The sequence below is a fragment of the Rosa chinensis genome, chromosome 3, assembly GCF_002994745.2.
Source record: "Rosa chinensis cultivar Old Blush chromosome 3, RchiOBHm-V2, whole genome shotgun sequence".
Taxonomy (NCBI): domain Eukaryota; kingdom Viridiplantae; phylum Streptophyta; class Magnoliopsida; order Rosales; family Rosaceae; genus Rosa; species Rosa chinensis.
The window spans coordinates 15,360,521-15,383,592 of NC_037090.1; the positions used below are offsets into that span (position 1 = coordinate 15,360,521).

The following is a 23,072-nucleotide window of genomic DNA, read 5'->3' on the forward strand; positions in this document are numbered from 1 at the left end:
GAAAAACAACCTTGGTCGAAGGAGAAAAAGAGCACAACGCGCGTTGAGTGTGGAGTTTGTTTCTGGATAACATGGTGCTTCTCTTGTTGCCTCATTAAAAACCTTGCCGAGTAACAAAAACCCAGTGGGATAAAAATAACCTCGGTCGAAAGGGAAAAAGAGCACAACACACCCTTCACGCTTTTGAGACGAACATGTAGACATCTCCCCCTGATGTCTGTGCCTCCCCCTGATGACAACGATCATGGGAGTTCAGATAATTTCCGCAAGCCAATTCTTGCCACATGTTTCTCGAACGTGGATTTGGGCAATGATTTAGTGAACAAGTCTGCCACATTGTCCTCAGATCGAACCTGGTTCACTTTGATCTTGAGGAGCTTCTGTTGTTGCTGATTGTAGAAGAATTTGGGCGATATGTGCTTGGTGTTGTCGCCTTTGATGTAACCTTGCTTCATTTGTTCAATGCAAGCAGCATTATCTTCATAAATGCTCGTTGGCTCATCTGTGGTAGACTTCAAACCACAATTGCTTCGAACATGCGTAACTATGGATCGAAGCCATATACATTCACGAACTGCTTCGTGAAGAGCAATAATCTCTGCATGATTTGAAGAGGTAGCGACTAGGGTCTGCTTTGTAGACCTCCAAGATATCGCGGTTTTTCCCATGGTGAAAACATAACCAGTTTGGGAGCGACCTTTGTGTGGGTCAGAGAGGTACCCAGCATCAGCAAAACCTTCCAAAACACTTATATCGTTTTGGGATGGGGAGAGGGAACGCGATCCACCATGTGTGGCATTCCTGACACTTGATGGGTCCGAATCCATCTTCTTTCTGTAGGGATAGAACAAGCCCATATCGATCGTACTACTTAGGTATCGAAAGATATCTTTAACACCAGTCCAATGGCGTCGTGTTGGCGCAGAGCTATATCTAGCTAGCAAGTTCACAGCGAATGAGATGTCTGGTCTCGTGCATTGTGCTAAGTACAATAATGCACCTATTGCACTTAGGTAGGGCACTTCTGCCTCTAGCACTTCTTCATCGTCATCTTTTGGACGAAATGGATCCTTCTTTGGATCAAGACTACGGACGACCATTGGGGTGCTTGAAGGCTTAATTTTGTCAGTGTTGAAACGCCTAAGCATCTTTTGGGTATAAGCTGATTGATGAATCAGGATACCATCTCTACGGTGCTCAAGTTCTAAACCGAGGCAAAACCGTGTTTTCCCAAGATCTTTCATCTCAAACTCGGATTTCAAGTGTTCAGCGGTTTCCCTTAACTCTTTAAGGGTGCCAATTATGTTCATGTCATCGACATAAACCGCTACTATTGAAAATCCGGAACTTGTCCTTTTTATGAACACACATGGGCATAGTTCGTTATTGACATATCCCTTACCAATCAAGTAGTCACTTAGACGGTTATACCACATCCGTCCGGATTGTTTTAATCCATATAGTGAGCGTTTCAATCTAATTGCAAACGCGCTCCTTGGATTAGAGCCACTTGATTTGGGTAGTTGAATTCCATCTGGAATATTCATGTATATCTCCGTATCTAGATCCCCATATAGATATGCAGTAACCACATCCATAAGCTGCATGTTCAGTTTTTCGGAAACTACCAAACTGACAAGGTAGCGGAATGTAATAACGTCCATTACGGGAGAGTAGGTCTCCTCGTAGTCGATTCCAGGGCGTTGTGAGAAGCCTTGCGCCACGAGACGAGCTTTGTATCTCACAATCTCGTTTTTCTCATTACGCTTTCTAACGAATACCCATTTGTGACCAACTGGTTTGGTGTTGGGTGGTATTGGTACAATTTTGCCAAATACCTTTCTTTTCGTTAGAGAATCAAGTTCTGCCTGGATCGCATCTTTCCATTTTGGCCAATCAGCTCTACGTTGACATTCATCAACGGAGCGTGGTTCGATGTCATCGGTCTCAATAATCTCACGCGCCACTGAATACGCGAATACATCATCAATGATGATGGAGTTTCTTTCCCACGTCCCATGTACACTAGTGTAATTTACAGAGATCTCTATGTTCTCATGGATAGGTTCTGACACTGAGGCGTCCCCCAATGATGTCTCTTGGACATAACCATAATCCGGAACATTCTCATGGGATGGATTTTGAGTATCGATGATCAAAGAATTTATTTGTGCCTCATTCGCTCTTTTTCTAGGGCGAGTATCCTTCGAACCAATCGGTCTACCGCGCTTCCTTGCGGGACCTGCAGCCATAGATGCCACATTATTGCCATGTTGAGCAATGGTGCCATCTCCTGGCGTTATAGGAGTGGCGTTATGTCCATTATTCGGGACATCAATCCTTGCAGGCACGTTTGCAGCAGGTATGTGTGATCTCGTCACTTTAGCAACATCAGAAAACGCATCAGGCAGAGTGTCTGCTACGTTCTGGAGCTCGATTATTCTTCGCACTTCAAGTTCGGACTGTGCGGTATGGGGATCGAGATGAGACATAGTGGGGACAGACCACGACAATTCCTGTCGTTCCTGTTGAACATTTGTGTTCTTATCTCCCCCTAATGATGGGAAGACTGTCTCATCAAAGTGACAATCCGCAAATCTAGCGGTAAAGAGATCGCCTGTCAAGGGTTCAAGATAGCGGACGATAGTTGGAGATTCATATCCAACATAAATGCTCATTCGTCGTTGTGGACCCATCTTAGTACGCTGTGGCGGCGTAATAGGCACATAAATAGTACACCCAAAAATGCGTAAGTGCGAGATATCAGGCTCGTACCCAGTCACTAGCTGTAACGCAGAGTAAGATTGGGTTGCAGTGGGTCGTAGACGAATTAGCGTTGCTGCATGTAATATTGCATATCCCCAAGCAGAAACAGGAAGATTAGTGTGCATTACCAATGTCCGTGCTATCATTTGTAGTCGTTTGATAGCAGCTTCTGCGAGACCATTTTGGGTATGAACATGGGGAACTGGATGTTCTACATCAATCCCCAGTGACATGCAATAGTCATCGAATGTTTTCGATGTAAACTCCCCAGCATTATCAAGTCGAATTGACTTAATTGGATGGTCAGGGTAGTGAGCCCGTAGACGGATAATCTGGCCTAGGAGTTTAGCATAAGCAGCATTTCGAGTGGACAACAGCGCGACATGTGACCAGCGTGTCGACGCATCAACCAATTCCATAAAGTATTTGAAAGGTCCGCATGATGGTTGAATTGGTCCACAGATATCCCCTTGGATTCTCTGTAAGAACGGAATGAGTATTTTAGGATCCTTTGCGTAGGATGGTCTCGGTCCTAATTTCCCGAAGGAACAGGCTTTGCAAAATGAGCGAGGGGCCTTAGAAGCAACCAATGAGGATTTTGGTTGGGCCTGAGCGTCTGTAGCGCTATTAGAAGCAAAATGTGTGACTACATCTCCTTCTATGGTATTGTAGCCATTGGGAGGAACAATCATGGCGTTATGCTCATGGTTGGTGTCATTACATGGGACTTGGGCAGCCCTATGGCGCCCCAAGACGGCTGCAGCACCAGATGCTGCAATTGTTGCGGTCTTGTTAAGTCCAGGAATCAATTCTCGATTCTTGCTTCTTCTCACTCTGAAGAATGGATGTCCATGTGAAGTCTTTAGTATACGGAGCATCATATCACGACCAGGGTGCCCTAGTCGGTCATGCCAAAGCCAATATGTGTCAGAATCCAAGAGATCTTCTCTTATGACATTATTGGATTCAATTGGTCGAATTGTAGTGACGTAAAGTCCACTAGATTGACACATAAGTTTCTCTAAGATGCGCTTTCATCCGCAATCATTAGAGGTAATGCAAAGGAACTCTTTTCCGTTCTCAGTATGCGTTTCCGCATGGAATCCGTTGGCTCTTAAATCTTTAAAACTCAATAAAGTTCGATTTGCCTTAGGAGCATAGAGAGCTTCAGTGACTTTAATCAAGGTGCCATTTGGCAATAAGAATTGGGCCATTCCATGTCCTTGAACTAAACCTGATGGCCCAGCCATCGTAGTCACAGTGGAATATGTAGGCAACATCTCCAAGAATAATTGCCTATGTCATAGAATGGTGTGCGTAGTCGCACTATCTGCGAGACATTGTAGTTCATCCATTCCTTAAGAGAAAAGCTCGTAATTAAAAAGGAGTCATAAAGGAAAGAACTCAACTTTTATTAATAAGCCAAACGGAATTACATCATCATTTATTTCATCAAAGAAAGCGTAATCCAAGAAACTTAGTTAATGCAAAGCAATGGTAGTCGTCTAACTTATTTCGGTAATTCCAATGCAAAGGTGACCAGGTGAGTAGAGAGATGTTGGTGGAGCAAAGGCTCGCTTAAGTACCAATTATCTCAAAACCTTCCTAGACATCACAATTACATTGAGTACGCCTACTAAGAAAGATTAATCCCATTGGCATCTACTATAGGATAATGTGGCGATTGCCTACATCTCTTGGAAAATGAAAGACTTAATCAAAATCGCCAGTTTCTGGGTTTTGATTTTTGTCGTCTTCCACCCTTAGATCGAGATTGCCATCTTGATCTTCTTGTTCCATGTAATTTGCCTCCCTTGCTTCACGATACATTTTGTACGCGTTTGCAACATTCTGGGATGCTTTACATGCCCTTGCCCAATGTCCAGGTAGTCCACATCGGAGACAAGCATCATTATGGTCAGGTTCCCTTGATCGAGGTGCTTTAGGAGCACTTTGAAAACGGTTGTTTCCATTGGTGGTGTTACCACCATAACCGGAGGCTTGGCCTCGCTCTCTCTTCACACGTTTACCTCCACGGTTCCGTGCACGCCTATCTTGGCGGTTTCCTTCCTCTTTAGGGCGAAAATATGGACCTGAACGTCCATAATTATCCCTACTTTTAGGGTTTCGCTCCTTGCGTCCTCTCTTGGAGGTGCGACTATAATTAGACTCCGGAATTGACTTGGTTCCCACGGGTCTAGAGTTATAGTTCTTCACAAGTATGTTGTCGTGCTTTTCAGCTACGTTCATGACACCAATTAGCTCATGAAATCTTGTGATGCGTCTAGCATTGATATCAATTCGATAGTTTTTAGCTATCATTAATGCAGAGACAGGGAAGGTAGAGAGAGTTTTCTCGATCAACATCGTATCAGTGATTTGATGTCCACAGAATTCCATCATAGACTTGATACGAAGTGCTTCCGAATTGTAGTCAAGAACTGTCTTGAAATCACAGAAGCGGAGGCTTTGCCATCTCTCTTCTAAGTCGGGAAGCAGGGAATCACGGACGTTGCCAAAACGCTGCTCGAGTTCTACCCATAGCTTTCTTGGGTCTTCCTCATTGAGGTACTCATTTTGGAGCGCGTCATTCATGTGCCTTGTCATGAGAATGATGGCTTTTGCTTCATTAGCCTCTCTCTTTGCTCTATTTGCTTCAAAAGCAAGAGCTTGTTGAGGAGTAAGCACGTCCTGACTTGGCTCTTGGATCGTACTCAGGATCCCATCAGCCTTAAGATGCTGGCGCACATCACGGATCCACTTGTGGTATCCTGCGCCTGTTGTCCCTAGTGGGTTGAAGCTCAACTTGTTCAGGTTACTCATCCTGAAGAACAACAAGAAAATAGGGTTAGTTTCGGAGCGAAAAAAGGCTGCCACGAAAAACTATAAACTTTCTGAGCGTAATCGCTTTCAAGAAATTAGGGATTTTCTGAGCGTAGTCGCTTCCAAGAAAATCTTGATTCCAAGAGGGGTTTTGGATTAAATCGAAACAATGATGTATGTGGTCGATTGTTTTCTTCTCAACAAATTCTAAGTTTGGAGGACTCTACAAGCTCCAAGCTTGGAGTGAGCACGAACCCCCACAGTTCGGCCTTTTGGTCTCCCCTATGAAGAAGAAAGGGGGGGTAGAATAAGGGATGTTGGAAGTCCCCGTGAAAAGAAGAGAAAAGTAATAAAAACTTCAAAAACGGGAACTTTTAGAAAAGTTTACCTTAAGAATTGACCGGAAAAAGTGTCCGGAAAGTCGCCGGAAAAGTGTCTTGAAAATCGCCGGAAAAGTGTCCGGAAAGTTGCCGGAAAAGTGGCCGGAAAAGTTGCCGGAAAAGTGGCCGGAAAATGGCTCGGCAGATGCTCGGCAGGTGCTCGGCAGGTGCTCGGCAGGGGGGCTCGGCAGGGGGTCTGCAGGGCTCTCGGCAGCTGCTCGGCAGGTCTCGGCAGATGGTGTGCAGGGCTCTCGGCAGGTGGTGTGCAGGGCTCTCGGCAGCTGCTCAGCAGGTCTCGGCAGATGGTGTGCAGGGCTCTCGGCAGGTGGTGTGCAGGGCTCTCGGCAGCTGCTCGGCAGGTCTCGGCAGATGGTGTGCAGGGGTCTCGGCAGCTGCTCGGCAGCGGTTCGGCAGCGGTTCAGGAATTCCAGAGGCCGGTTCAGGCTGTTTTTGGCCGGTTTTGGAGGTTCTGAGACCGGTTCTGAGCTTCTGGGATCAAGGGCTTTGATATGTGATAGGATTTGGGGGTTTCTTGTAAGGTTGGTAAAATGACCTTGTTCGGATCATGAACTTTCTCTACTCTTATCGATTTCGATTCTAATTTCTAGAGCAATTTCGTGCTGATAACGTGTTTCAGAGAAACTGAAGAGTGAATTGGTGAGTATTCCTCTCATATTGAGGGGGTTTATATAGGGTTACAAAGTAGTGTAAATTGCCCTACATACATTAGTATATTTGTTACTCAATTTCTCTACCTCTCAATGTGCATTCCATACAAACCACACATTCTCCACTTCTCAAGTGCATACTCCATGATATAGACATTTACCTATTTACTACAACAGTATGTTAATTAAGCTCTACTTATTCTTAAGTGAAAAAAAAATTATAAACTAACTATAATTCATGCTCCAACTTTGTGGAAACTAGATCTCAAAACTTTCTCGGGGGAAAAAAAAAATGCTTCTCTTACACTATAGTTTCTACCCAAAATTATGGACTATTACACGAGTTTAGGCCAAAATCGCAAGTTCTTCTTTTCTCACCAAAATTTTTTCACCCTCAATAATGATTTTCAAACACTTCTCTAACTGAATGAACTCAAAAATTATCGTGAAATTTTTCTTTACAATTTTGCTAAGTTAGAAAACAATGAAATTCTTTTATAAAGATTCAAATGAGGTTTTGGTGTTCCATCAATTGGAACACATTCTAAAACTCTAAAAATGGTGAGTTTATGGTACATTACAATTTTAAGAAGAAATTAGTGTTAACAAGATTTAACATATTTCAACATGTCGTTGCATTCTATAGGTGCCCTCTTGACACCTCCTAAAGTGTCAAATCAAGCAAAACCTCATTTCTATTCAAATGGTTATGTTTCTTAATCTCACCATTGGTAAAATCATGATTTTTAGGATGTGTTCCAATCGACAGAATTTCAAAATCTTTGATGAATTTTTTTGTTTTACGATTGTCAAAGATGAAAAGCAAGAAAATTTATATAATAAATGTGTTCATATGAAAAATTCAGACTTATTCTAAACGCATGCTTTACGGATACTAAATTATGGCACATGCAAATTTCAAATGATACATGAAATTTAGCCAGTGACCCCCTAACACGTATAACATTATCAAACCATGTCAATCCCTAGTTTTATTCAGGTTCTTCCATGCCAAGAACACACTATTGCTAAAGCATGATTTTCAATTATAACTTTTCACTCTAGCTTGTTAGATCGTGACGTGGTGGCACAATCTAATGGAGTTATAAGTTAACAAAAATTCAATTGGCGGGCTTCTGGTCATGGTCTTCTGCCTCGAGCTCCAACTCTTCAGTAATCGTCTCCAAGTCAGGAGAAGTTGAAGTCTTATGGGGACGTATTAGAATGGCAGGGGCAACTTCAATCCAAGAACCCAAGAATCTCATCTTCTCTGCCATTTAAATCGAACAAAAGCCTTGTTCTCTGCTCTCAGCGGCTTCAAAGATTATGAAAGATGGATTTGAGTGACTCTGTAGTGTGTACGTTTTTTCACTCTCAGCTCTCAGCTAATGAAGGCAGCAATGATGAGGAAAGAAGCACTAGCTTCTCGCTTCAAAATGGAAGGGATGAATGAAAAGGTTGCTTGGTCGCAGATTGATTTGGAGATTTCTTGTTGGCGAAGATGTTTATTTATAAAGGCTTAGTGATTGTAGCGACCCGTGATTGTATTGTCGGTGAGAAGCGTGGAGGAAACCACGCCACAAGGTCGAAAAAGTAGCAATCACGGCATCACCTACAGTAACAAAGCATGTGAGGAAGATGGGAATTGTGAAAAGCAATTCTACACATTTTGGCTTTGGCTTATGATTGGATGTATTTACCAATAAGAGCACTAGTCGATCTTTGATTCATTTTTAATTTTGATGTCCAATCGATGTTGATCCACCATATTGCTTCCAAACTATACCAAGAAAAAAAATTATTTCAAAATCCACATGTGGATGATCCAATTATATAAATAATGATAGGAAATGTAAATTCAAATGTATAAATTTGAATTCGAGGACATGCAAAAGAGTTATTATAACAATATCTGATGTTAGGAGAAATGTATTTTTTTTTTTTTTAAATAGAGCTAGTGCGGCTGCTCTCAAACCTTTATTAATGAAATTGAAGAATACAAGGGGGGACGTAGAGCCTGAACCTCATATTACAATAAGCATAAAGAGAACATCTTGAAATAACACCAACACTCTCTACAAAAACTATGTACAAACAACAAAGTTTGAGACTAATTGATTGCGTAGAATTGTCTAGTGACTTGCCTATTAGAGAAGAAAAACTTTCCTCTACTAGATCCAACAAAGCACTTAATATATATTAAAAAAAAAAGGTAATGACAAAACCTTCATTTTAAAATTTTAATTTCTACCAAAATTTCGAGTGCTTATTAAAATTTCGATAAATTTGTGGGCAGCATTTATACAAACTAGTTCCGAATGTACTTTTGTTATTGGAGTGAAATCCACACTCCCCATTTGTCCCCATTTTATAATCCATACTTTTTTTTTCTTTTTAATTGAAATTCTTATAAAAAGACAAAATTTAGTTACTAAAAACAAAAATTTAAGTTATTAAAAAAGAAAACATAGTTTGTGGATTGTAAAATAGAGAGTGTGAATTTCACTCCTTTTTCTTTATATTGTTCAGGTCAAACTAAAAAAAAATTTCAAAATTTTTTTAACAGTTTCGAAGAAAATTAAACTCTTAATCCTATAAACCAGTGCAAATCATTCTTTACAATATCGAGGCTTTTCAGATAAACTCATCCAAATTAAACATTAAAAAAAAAAAAAACTAGTGCGGCTGCCCTCAAATCTTGATTAATAAAACTGTAGAATACATAAGGAGACATAAGCCTAAATCTCATATTACAATAAGCATCAGGATAACATCTCGCAATAGTAACAAAAGTCTATTAAAACCATCTATTAAAACCATGTATTCTAATATACATTGATTAACAAAAAATGCACTTCAAATCAAGCATCTTTGAAGCACGTGAAACAAGTCTTATTTATCAAAAAACCATAAACAAAGAATGAAGAGAAAGCCATCACATTTCTCAACACTTGGATAATAGTCTCGAAAACAGGAGAATTTGAAGTCTTTCGTGAGTGGTCAGTAAATGATGGGATGTAAAAACAATCAAGTTTACTTAATATGTGTGGTTTTCAAATGAACGTGCATTAGGCCTAAGTCGACCTAATAATAATCAGAGATTATAGAATAATTTCCAATAATTTCATTAGGCTTAGAAACGTGTTTTATTTTTTATTTTTGTCGGCTTAGAAACGTGCATTTGACTCATGAATGTTATTAGTTGATTTGTAATGTTAGGAATTTAGGATTGATGTATTTTATTTACCTATCCTACATTAGGATTAATTTAATGTTCCAGTTCTATAATTTGTTCAAGTGGACCTATCACAGTTGCTCTTTGAGTTAACTTAAGGGGTAATTCCCTTTTGCCCAAAAATCCTATGTATTGTTCCCAAATGCACCAACTTTTTCGTATTTTACTATTTGCTTAGGAAAAGACCAAAAAGGGTTGTTCCTACGTGTTATCTTGAGTTTTAGAGTTTTTGTTCACCTTCGAAACTTTTGTTATAAAGCAAGGTTGAAAACAAGACTAGCCTTTAACATTCCTAAGTTTTTCTCCTAACGGCTTCCTGCCTAGCGGATACTTTAACATGTGGAATCACTGCTGCTTGTCTCAATCTTGGTTTTAAAACTGAGTTTTTTCTGGTGAAAAAAAACTTTTCAAACTTCAGATGCATATAGGAAGTGGATGGTGAAGGATGGAAGACAAGGTTTAAGAGATAATGACAGATATAATGCAAACTGAATAGTGATAGATAAAGTTCATTGGTTCTGCTACTTTTGACAAACATGGGTGGGTATTCCCTTATTTATTCAACAGAAATACATGCTAGAAATTCAGAGCTTCATTCTTAGATAAACAGCACAAAGCTGTTTAGTTATCCATGAGAATGAGATCAGATACTTACTTGTAATGAGAGCACACTATTGCTGAAATAAAACACACTGCTACTATGGCTCTCGTACTTCTTGAGTGAAGACTCTTCTCTCAATTTTCTGATGCCTTACAACTGAAACTAAAAGCTCTTTATATAGAGAGCGGACCTCAAACTAGAATTCAAAACAAGAAATATACAGAACAGCTTTCTAAACTTTTGCTTTTCTGAGTGCTCCTGCTGGTGGAGGTCGGATAGAGAAAGACAAAAGCTTTTAGGTGAAAAGTAGTCTGGTAGGTGAAGTGCTTCTCCTATTCCTTCTTTGAAAAAGTAGCATTAGCTGTTCTCTTTTGCTTAAAAGTCAAAAGATGCTACTGTGTTTGTTTGGAAAAGTCACCCTTACTTCACCCGTGATGCTACATGTTCTCGTCTGTTTCTGAATGGTAGCCAAAGACAAATGAGCTGTTGTCTGCCTGGGCCATTCTAGCAGTAGTAGCATTGTCTTCAACGTCAGTATCAACATACATCTTGTAGTGGTTGTCAATTTCAAGCTTTTCTACCCATCGCATGCATGCCATCGTTGAATCTATCTCTTTTCTGGTGAGAGATAGGAACAAGTCACTGCTGACTACGTCTGGATGATCGTAGGCAGTGATCATTATTTTTTCTCCTGCTGCCAGGAAGGTGTTGCTGATGTCTTCAGAGATGATCTTTTTTATGTATTCCAAAGCCATAGCCTTCATCCAAGGAATGCTTGAATTTGGTTGACCATTGAATGGTACACAAGCTGGTTGAAGGTATTTCCTTTGAATGATTCTGACATAGTGATAGGGAGGAATATATTCAACTTCTCCGTTTGCCTTCTGACTCCATTCTGGGGGAGTAGATCTGAACTTCAGACGAAGTATACAGTCATTTTTTCGGATGTTTTTGACTGTGTTGACAATAATAGGCGGCAAACCTTTTAGATCATCATTAGTTTTAGTCCACAGATTATGGACAAAACCATTTTCAACAAGCCAAAGCTTGTGTTCTTGAGGATGTTCACTTTGAACATTTACCAAGTATCTTCCAACATAAGGTCCAGCAACAATGAAGAGTGTTGGAGGAACTAGGTCTTCTGAATTGTGTCTTCCTATCAGATTGTGGAAATCATGCCACTCTGATTCATTAAGTGCCATGATAGGAACTTTAGCACTTTCTGGACTTTCGAGGAAGGAAATTTTTTCTTTTCTTACAGCACTCTGCTGCATATGAATTTCTTCAGTTTGTGGTCTTGCATTTTCATAAAGTTCTTCAGCTAGAGCAAAGAGAGCTGGGAACATAAGACCACTGCTTCTTTCTTGAAAGGCAAATAAAAGATTATCCAGGATTGCCTTCTGGTGATAAGCTAGTCTCCTGCCAGTTCTGAACACAGGAGTGTCAAAAGTTCTTAATTCATAATTAAAGACATTTATAACTCCACTAGGAGTTGGTCTGCTTTTTGACAAAGCAGCAGCCATCAACGGTCTTGATGAGCCTTTACCGTCTGCCGTTTGAGACGGGCTAGCCAATCCTTTACCCTGGGATTGATCAGTTGTGGCTAAGCCTTTTGGACTTAGCAGAAACCTTTTAAGAACTTTTTCTTTGGTTTCTATGGGATCTTCTTCAGGTTCATGCTCTTTCCCAGATCTTCTGCTTCTGGGATTACGACCTTCGTCGTTTTCCTTTTTGCTGAACATGGCTAATTCTCTGGTCAATGCGTCTGGAAGATAGTTCTTGTTTCTTGCAATTAATTCAATAGTATAATCATATTGGTTAAGAAACAATTGCCAGTTTGCTAATCTTCCTCTGTCAGCAGCTTTATCTAGTTTAAAATTTTTGAAATTCTTTACTCTGGCACAATCGGTGCGCACAATAAAAGGTTTTCCAAGAAAAGCTGGAGAGTTCAAAATTGTCTTTTTGACAGCCAAAATTTCCTTTTCCCCTGTGGGATAATTTAGTTCTGCAGGGCTGAACTTGCCACTACAAAATTTGCAAATTTTTTCAATGTTGGTTCCAGGCGGTTTCGCCAAAACAACACCAGACCAGTAATTATCGCTCGCATCAGTTTGGAGGATAATCTCGTCATTCTCTTCTGGTTGTTGGAGAGGAGGGAGGTTCTTGCATAGGGTTTTTATTTGCTTCACGATTTTTTCATCATCTTCTGTGAAGTTCCATTTTTTCTTGGAACTTGTCTTGGGAGATAACATTGCTGTTAACCCTGAGATTCTAGGGATGAAATCTCTCCCATAATTTATGACACCAAGGAATCTCTCTAGACTCTTAGCATCAGGAATCTTGTCTGGGAACTTCCAGACCTTTTCAAGAATGTGAGGTTGGAGCTTTATGACTCCATTCTTGATGTTTATCCCTAGGAAATCAACTTCATCAAGGATAAAGAAGATTTTCTTCTCTCCTAGGATAATTCCATGCTGAACTATCAGCTTTGTGACCTCATGGAGGTGTTTCATGTGTTCTTCTCTATTTTTGGAGAAGACGAGGATGTCATCTATATAGACGACGCAGAACTCCGCTACATGCTTGAAGATGTTGTCCATCTTTCTTTGGAAGATTGAGGGAGCTTGCTTGAGACCAAAAGGCATTACCAGCCATTCGTAATGACCTTGTGGTGTTCCAAATGCAGTGAGAGGTACACTCTCAGGATGCATCTTGACCTGCCAGAAACCCGACTTTGCATCGAATTTCGAAAAGACTTTAGCTCCTCTGAGCTGGTTGATCAGCACTCTGACTTGAGCGATCTGATATCCGTCTTTGACAGTCTTCTTATTGACATCTCTGTAGTCAATAACCATTCTAGCTTTTCCTCGTAGATTTTCTGCATGATTTCTCACATAGAATGCTGGGGCATGATGAGGGCTAGTGGAAGGTTGAATTAATCTCTTCTTCAGGAGATCTTCAATATCACTTCTAAATTCCTTTTGATCTTCCTCTTTGTACTGAGGAATAGCTTTGACATGACAGATAGCGTTCATGTCATGCAATCTTAATTCACAGACCACTGGGTCTTTTTCCCAAAACTTCTGCGGATTTGTATCCACATTCTGCTCGAGTAGTTTCTTGATTTTGTCAAGAGTGGGAATTTGTTGAGACTCAAGCTTGTTCTGAAAGTGCTTGAGGTTGTGCTCATGGATGAAACTAGCTTCTTCATCTTCACTAGCTTCTTCTTCTTCTTCTGAAGATTCGTCAACAAGCAGTTCTTCTTGTTGTTTGATTTGGAGTATGGGCTCAAATTTGGGTTTGTAGGGGGTAAGAGCACCACTATTCTGTTGCGATCTCTGATAGTGAGTAGTAAAACCGGGACCTACCACACTGAATGCATGTGTGAGACGGTCTGCCCAGAACACCCGTTCGCCTTTTCTGAAGCCTATCGCTTCTTCATCCTGAATGAATCGTTGTTGGAGAATAAAATCATTTCCCAACAAGAAATCAGATCCTTGGCCTTCAGATTGCCACACATTCTGGATGATAAATGTTCCTCCACCAATGGTGATATGAACATTTTTTGCTACTTTCTTCATGGTGAGATGGCTTCCATCAAATGTAACACCTGTAGCTGACTTCTTTTTATCTTCTTTCCAGAGTTCGTCTGGAATTGCAAATCTCTTTGCAACAGTAAATCCTGATCCATTATCTACAAAAGCATGTAGATAGTATTTTCTGTGATCAGGGAATTTTAGTCCAATCTCTATGTAGTTGCTGTATCTGCTTGTAGAGACGACCTTTGACTGCTGAGGCTCATTTTCCTGAGCTTGTTCCTTGGGCATGAATGGTTTGCATGCTTCTTTTGGAAATTCTTCCTGAGTGGATGACTTATCAATATCATCCCAATCTGTAGGAATTATTTCTTTGTTGTCCGAATCTTTGGACCAGGACGGAGGATCATATCTGACTTTATAATCAAACTTGCCCGATGGTTGGCCAAGTAGATCCCATGTGTCCTTATTCTCTTGTCTTTCCAAGAGATGAACAGTTTTAGTTTCTGGTGGTTTTACCAGTTCAACATTTTCTGGTATTTCAACCAGTTCAATATCCTCATCGATTTTTTCTTCATCGATGATTTCTTCCTTTTTCGAGGAAGATGGTTGTTCCATGGTTTCCTGGAACAGAGTTTCTACTTCTTTTGCCTTTTGTTCGGCAAAATACTCTTCATATTCTTGTTCAACCAGTTCGCTGACAAGGCCATTCTTGGTTTTTCTTCTTGCTTCGGCTATGAAGCATTCTTTGTGATAAGTCTTCTTAGACTCTTCACAGAACATAGGGAGACCATTCTTTTCGTGACAAAAGCAGTAGTCACAAACGAATGAACCAGGGTTCACCTGATAGGAAGACATGAAGGATTCTGTCTTGCTTTCTTCCCAGTTTTTGATTTTTAAAACCTTCATTTGTCTAGATTCGAGGTACTCTACTTCAGAATCAGACTCGTCTGATGAACTTTCTTCTTCAGTTTCTTCAGACCAAGCAGAGTAAACTGACCTGTCGTCATTTTCATCATCAGAATAGGCTATTTCATAGCCCTTCATGTTTGCTACTTCTACTATTTGCTCGTATTCATCAAAGAGAGCTTTCGTAGATCTTTTACTCTTTTCTGGGCATTCATTGGCATAGTGCCCTTCAGCTTTACACAACCAACATCTGCAAGCTTTCTTGCTGGGTTGTTTATGCTGCTGAGTATTCTTCTTTTTCTTGAAGAATTTCTTATTTGGATCTTCATCTTGCTGCTTTTTGTAATTGGAGCTTTTCTTGAATCTCCAATTCTTCTTCTGATTACTCTTTTTGAATTTTTTAGAGTAATATTTTTCTTTTTTCTTTTTTCTGTGGAATTTGGAGTCATGGCATCCCCAGTTTGTGGGCATATCCAGTATTCCATAACAGAAATTTTCAACTCCTTTGAGTTGCTTCTTGGCCATCTTGGCTCTAAGATTGGCTTTGCATTGCTCCTTCAGCAGTTGCCGGATTCTGTCGGCAATTCCTCCAACTGAAAATCTTTCAATTGGTTTTTCAGCTATGCTTTCTCTCACAGCTGTTCTCCATGGTTCAGGGAGCTTTCTGTGCAATAAATTAACTAGATCAGTATTTTCTAGTTCACCAATTGTACAGTAATATTCCTGAAATTCATTCAGGTATTCTTCAAAATATCTCATGTCACAGATTTTGAGTGCATAGATATTCGACTTTGCCGTTTCTTTGGCTTTTTCACTCAGATTTGAGAGATCTCCACAGAATTGATCGTACAGGGGTACTGCAAAATCATACGGAGACTTTGAATTTTTTATTTCTTCAAGCCAGTCTCTTCCTCTGGTGGTTTCCTTGAAAGATAGGTAGTACTTTTTTGCCACTCCAGTAAGAGTAGTTTCATAGTACACCTGCAAATCTGGTGCTTCAAATTTTCCAAGGGTCAGTGCAGAAGCCATCATCAAGCTATCTACCCATTGGTCAATGGTTTTTCTTTTGTCTAGACTCTTGTCTAGATTCAGCCAGATTCCATAGTTGGTGATAGGAACTCTGGGCAGATTGTCCTCTGGGACAAATCTCTGGGAATTTCTTTCTCCTTTTTTACCCGTGGGGGCTTTCTGAACTGGGAGTTTCATTTCCCTTGTTTCTTTTTTTATGAAAGTTCTGGAGCTTCCTCCTTCTTCCATTTCAACATCTTGGTAAGGAAAGACTTTTCTTGTCTTTCTGCATTTGAATTCTTTCATTTCCTCGATTAGTTTTTCTAATCTTTCAGGACTTTCACAATTCTCAGCTTCTTTGTAGAGATCATAGAGCCTCTCAGCTCTGAGCATATGGACTGGTCTGCATAGATCAGCTTCCAGTTCCTCTTCTGATATTGGTTCTTCAATAGTGGGTTTTGTTCCACTGACACCGGCTTCTCTGGTGCTGTAGCTTCTTCTCAGAAGACTGCTGTTTATCCTGATGTTCTCAGGACGGACATCACTTTTCCTGTGATCTTCAAAGTTGAGGCTGATTTCTCCAGTGCGTCTACTCTCGTAGATCTTTGCTTTTGCTCTTTCCGGCAATTTTTTTGGACCGGACAGTTTCCATTCAAGAGGAAAAGTTACTTCATTCCAAGCAACCTTGTGAATCTGCTGTGAATGGTTCTTCTGGCTGGTGAGGAATCCAGTAGTGAGACCAGGGATATTGGAGATCCTTGTCTTTGGTTCCACTGTGGTGCTCATCAGTTTATAGTACACTCTGTATACTATTGCCAATTCTTGCATTTCTTCTTTCATTGAGATCCCGTCTGTCTTGACTCTTAGTCTGAGGCAGTGGGCTGCATCTTTCAAGCTGGTTGAAAAGTTGGGGAAGCAGTTGAAATATGCTACCTGGTTGCATAGTGATGCTTCTAGAGTTCCCAACAGACTAGCTTGGAAGTCTGTCAATCTGTTGTCTTGTAGAACACATAGGACTGAACAGTTGATGCCTTCTCTTGCCAATAGTTTTATGCCGACTTGGACTGCTCCAATGTGCATAAATTGGTACTGCTTTGCTTGTGCTCTGGCAACTTCAGCAGGAGTAATCATCAAGAGATCTGTTTCTCCTGTTGTTGAAGGGGTTGTAAATTCAAGTACTTTGAAGTGATGGCTATCCATCAGATCAAATGTTCCCCGTCTGTAGATCTGTTTGAAATCTAGCTTTGGAATTGAGGCGTTTTTTACCTCATGCTCGATTTCGTTGAATTCAAATTCTTCAGAATTTAGGAGTTGAACTCCTTTCTTTTTTCCAAAGATGCTTAACATCTTTATTTCTCTTTTTTCCGGGTTTTCATACCGGATACTAGTCTGACTAGTAGATGGTTCCAGAAAAATCATGCTAGGAACACGATTTGTGTCTGGTTTTTCTAATGGTTTGAATCCATTAGTCTTCTTTTTTACTGTAGGCAATTTTTTGTCCTTCAGTATAGAATCTAGCGTTTTTTGCTGTTCTTTGATTTTTCTACTGACACTTGTCAGTTTTTCTTCTTCCGTTTTTGGAAGATCTTTGATATAATCCAGTTTGTTTTCCAATCTTTCTAATTGGTGGATTATAGCAGGTATTGTTTCTAGTGTCGACTGACATCTAGATATTTCTAGTAACATCTTCTGATATTTCTCATCAGAAGCTTTCAGTAGAGAATTTATTTTCTCTAGTAACAATTCTGACATTGTCCCCATTAAGGAGGGGTTCTCCTTTGAGCCTTTTACAAGCTCTGATACCAGTGAAGTGCGGATCTAACCAATGCTCAAATAATCAAGAGGTTTTTGTTCCTCTTTCAGAACATATAAGAGATTTTCTATCTCTTCTTCTATTTTATAAATTCTATTTTGAAGTCTATAAATGATATCCCAATAGTTGGGGGATTCTCTATCAAGATTGTCTCTATAGGCCTTCAACTTTCTCAATTTTTCTTTTTCTTTTTGTAATTCTTTTTCAGTATTTTTGCAGATAGCTATTAATTCGAGTCTGTCAATGATCGAAATTATGAATAGTAAATCGTACTGTTTATCTTTGAATAGAAGATGAAAATTCTATCAGACTTCTGTTTAAATAATTTTGAGAATGGGCCCACCACGTTTCTTAATCGTAACAGAAATATTAAATTAATATATAAACATCACAAGGGTACAGATGGAAGAAAAAGTGAGAGTTTGTGCAAGTGAGAAAGAAAGAGACAGATGCTTGTGTGAAAGGGAAAGGAAATAATTAGCTGGGGTTTTTGGGAAGTATTTTGGTAGAATCAGGGTGTATGAGCATTAACCCTTAACTTAAGGGTCAGAGGAAATTAAACTTACATTTTTTTTGTTTTTGAAATAAGGTCAGTACGGCTGTCCTCAAGCCTTGAGCATTAATGAAACCTCAGAATACATTGGGGGACAAGATATTTGAACCCCAAATTACAATAAGCATAAAGAGAATATCCCGAGATAATAACGAGAGTCTCAACTAAGAATATGTATTTTATCATGTACCAATTAGTGAATAGTACATCATTGGCTACTCTATTCGCTTTACAAAGGTGGTGACATACCGGAGAGATATCGCTCATGCGGAGCCATAATTTACTATTACTATCAGCTTTCCCACTATGTTGCCACCAGAAAACAAGTCCGGTGACACTTAGTTTCATCCTGCCACTGTGAGGTTGCGACTATTTGACAAAGTAAGAAACTCGCCACCTAACCAGAGCAGACAAGGCACACAAGGTGCGTAGTCCGAGACAGAGACCACGTCGGTGACGTCGCCCTACCAAGTGATAGGGACTTATTTCTAGCATCAAACCACATCCAATTAAAAATAAACAGCAATAAAACATCTAGGCCCAGAGCCCAAGCCCAAGCCCACAAACAAACATGTCCAAGCCCAAGCACCAGACGGCTGGAGGTACGACGCCAACCCCATACCTGCACCACCCAAACTTTCCTGCCACCAGCAACCCCGCCACCACCACCAGCTTGACGCCGCATGATCGTGATCCACCCAGTATATTGGAAAGAGGAGCCGGTCCTCCCCAGATCAAACCGCCTAAAGCAAATCAGATCCCACAGATCTGATCTAAGAATCGTCGAACCCAGCACTGCTGTCACGAAGACATCACATCCAGGCAACCTCTGATCTTGCAGCACCAACTCCAACCAACCCTCAGGCCTACCACGCTTTGATCTCGGTTCAGTCGACACCATCCCCGACTCAAACCCAGTAGATCCACCAACCGTCCTAGGTAGTACCGTCATCCCCCCGCAGCCCTGGCTTTGACTGGACCACTCTGCTATGGACACCAGGCCACCTTGAGCCTGTCCGACAACAACGCCGCGAGGGCGCGCCTTCAAACAGGGCATAAGTCTCGCAACGCGGCTAGGTTTTCCTCCACTTTTTAAGTAGCTCAAGTATTATTGGAATTAAACTTACATTAATGACTAATAGTTTGGTGTTTATTCTTAAACTTAACAACGAAAGTTCTGTTGATGAAGAAGAGATTCACACCGGGGGGGAGATGTGATTTAAGTTCGAAAGGGTAACTAATTTTTTTTCTTCCCTCATTCAGTTTGAAGTCCTTGAATTGTTACATTAATTAATTTATTTTTTATTTTTTTTAGAAAGAGACGATAGCATTTTATTACTCAATGAGAAGAAGTATTACAATGGGTAGCAACAAGGCTTCCAATGGTGGAAGGTACATGACCCTTCCAATTAGCAGACACATTAGAATACAACGCAAGCTTTGCAAGCTTGTGTGCATCCAAATTGGACTCTCTGTAGACATGTTGAAAAAAAGATGGAGGAATAGAGGCTAAGTGGACCACAATGTCATCAATTACCCTCCCAATAATTTTGGTGATCTTCCTCTTCAGACTTCAAAGAATTAACCAACTGCAGACAATCACTTTCAAAGATAATGGGTGCCTGTTTGAACTTCACAACCCAAGCTAGAGGCGGCAAACGGGCCACTAAGCACGAGCACGGCAAGGGCCCGGCACGTTTAAAAGGGGCCCGGCACGGCCCAAGCCCGTTAGTGATCGGGCACGACCCGAGCACGTCAAAATAACGGGTCAGGCTGGGTCTAAGAATATTGGCCCATTGGCCCAGCCCGAGCCAGTAATGGGCCCAGCACGGCCCAAGCACGACATATTGTGGGCCGGCCCGTTACAAACACAAAATTTCATTTTGTTTTTAAAAATATTAAAAAACTACAATGATGAGATTTGAATATGAGACATTTTTATTTAAAATTTCATGACAATTCCACCAATGCTTTCTTTTATATTGTCAAAATAATGAAACAAAACACTATATCCTTGTTTTGACATAAGTATTTTTTCTAAATATTAAATATATGTTTATTAATAAAGACTAATCTCATAATAATACAACTATTGAATGAAGGAAAAAATAATATATACTAAATCTTCATTATATTAATAAAGATTAATCTCACAATAATATACTAAAAACAATATATTTTGAGTTTTTTTTTTCTTTCTTTCTTTGTTATAGTGAAATATAAAAAATTATTAGAAATCTAATCTTAAAAAGCTAAGATTAAGAAAAACGTTGTAGAACTTAATTTATTTTAATTTTCTAAATAGTTAAATAAAATTAATTTTTATTTGTTCAAATTAATATTTTAAAATCGTGTTTTATAGTGGGTAGGCACGAACACAGCCCGGCACGATATGAGCTCGGGCCATGGGCCGGGCCGGGCTTAATGTTTAAGTAAATGGGCTGGCACGAGCAGGGCACGATAATAAATGGGATGGCTCAAGCACGGCACGAAGCACAACTAGGCCCGCTTAAAATGGGCCGGGCCGTGCCGGCTCGTTTGCCACCTCTAGCCCAAGCACATGCAGCCCTCCCAGCCAAAGCCTCTACTGCGATAGGAGCACTAACTGACGAGATTCTGCAACAAGGTTCGCCAACAATCAGGCCTTCAGAGTCACGTACCACAACAACACCTATCCCTCCCATGTTAGTACTGCTGTCAAAAGCTCCATCTAAATTTGCCTTAAGCCACCCTGCAAGAGGAGGCAACCAAGGTTGAAGCTCGTTTAGTTTTGGAATTCCTACCTGGACGGAGAGAAGTAAACAAGGAGAAACCAGAAGCTGCTTGGAAGAAGAGCTGATCCAAATCGAGGGTCTTACTATTCCAAACTCTTTTATTCCTCTCTTTCCATACTGCCCATAACAGATACAAGAGAAAATCAAATAACTCAGAACCTTAAATTTAAACAAAACTCAGGAAAAGGAAAAACAATTAGGAGATTAAGGAAGTCAGGTTTAGGACATCTCCCTCCGGCTCCCACTCTTCAGTCATGGTCTTCAATTCAGGAGAAGTTGAAGTCTTGACGGGACAAATCAGAAGGGCGGGTGCAACTTCAATCCAAGAATCTCATCTCCTCTGCCATTGCAATCAATCAAAAGGCCTTCCTCACTGCCCTCAGCGGAATCAAGGATTATTAAAAATAAAGTTCAGTGATTCTCTATTCAGAAGGATTGATGAAGTTGATAGTTGGTGAAGATGGTTTTTTTCTAAAGTTTAGTAAAGACGTAATTCGTGGGGAAAATGTCAAGGAAACTAGTTACTGTCACTACTCGGTACAAACTAAAGCTACAAAGCATGTGAGGAATATGAGACAAATGAAAAGCAATTGTAACACATTTGAGCAATGACTGCACTTTTTTACCAAACGCACTAGTGTTTGAACTTTGAACCATCTTTAATCTTCATATCCAATCTATAAGGTCCATTAAATTGCTCCATAAGTCATTCTGCAAAGCTTGCTCCTAAATCAATAATAAAATCTCCACCCGAATAGGAAATAAACTCTGCAACCTCCACACCCAACCCTTCTACAATATTTCAAAAGGATGTTTAAAGATATAAGATGTAAACTCAAACGTTAACGACAAATCGAGATACAAAATTTGCTCAGGCGGTTTGCATATGTAGAAACTATTATTCTAACTGAAGGCAAATACGCACTTTCAAATGGTGTAGGATGAAAAATTCATTTGGTGCTCATTTATTGAAAAACTATTTACAGACATCCACATAGAAAGTTAGAAACTAATTACAAATTTACAATGACGTGCGCATCAGACAACGTCAGAAGAACTTCCAAAATTCATTTGTTAAAAGCGCCCAATTGAAGCCTGCATCCATTCTGTGAACCACTTTCAGTTCCTTTCCAAAGAAACGGAGGCATTCGAGATGAATCCATCCAAACAGAGTCTTTAAGAATGTGCACCGGATCCATATTCAAAGAATGGTAAGAAAGCCATTCAAAATTTATGGCTCATCATCACCTTCCTCAACACTTTCCTCTGGAATCGTCTCTAAACCAGGAGAATTCGAAGTCTTTCGTGGGTAAATGAAAGGGGCAGGAACTACCTCCATCCACGCATCCAGATTCCTAATCTCCTTTGCCATTGAAGCAGGTGAAACACGAGTCACGAATTCTGATCACAAAGGATATTCAAAAAGGTCTCTCTTCCCCCTTTAAAACAAGAAAGAAGAGAGATCAGCAGGGTTCTTTTAACAAGAAAGAAGAGAGATCAACAGGGTCGCTTTTGTGTCTATTGTAAGGAGCAGAAGATATTACAACATCGGTAGGAATGTGGAGGCCCTTTATAGTAGAAAAGGGTAGGTCGGAATGGGAAATACCTAAAAGAAGAAAATCTGTTGTAATTAGCAAATCTTTGGGAGACTAGTGGCAATCCGCAATCCTAGTACCTAAATATAGACCCAACATTCCCAATTTCTTGGCAAGAGATATAGGCCAAGGAATACAAGGAGATACGTGCAGGGACAGCAATAGTAGCCTCTAAATTACCAGCCTTAATTTGCTATACTGTTCTCTACCTCTCACTTCGGTGCCAAGTACAGAAAGCATCTGGCAAATGCATTACCTATGAAACATCGCGTCACAGCCCCCCTCTACTAGTTAATGATCACATGAGGATGGTTGTATGTACATGCATGCATGAATAAATCTCTTGAGAATTATCTGGCAATTGGGCAACACTGCAAAAGCATAATCAATCAATAGCAGCAAAGTATCACA

The 23,072-nt window shown here is 40.3% G+C and overlaps 1 long non-coding RNA gene across 1 annotated transcript; it reads right to left on the reverse strand.

Annotated features, from left to right (window-relative positions):
• Positions 1-7,511: 7,511 nt before the first annotated feature.
• Positions 7,512-10,682, reverse strand: LOC112191783. Its single transcript, XR_002933123.2, has 3 exons — positions 10,528-10,682; positions 8,338-8,417; positions 7,512-8,249 (listed from the first exon to the last, which is right to left on the reverse strand). It is a non-coding gene; the product is annotated as an uncharacterized LOC112191783 (long non-coding RNA).
• Between the last annotated feature and the right edge of the window lie 12,390 nt (positions 10,683-23,072).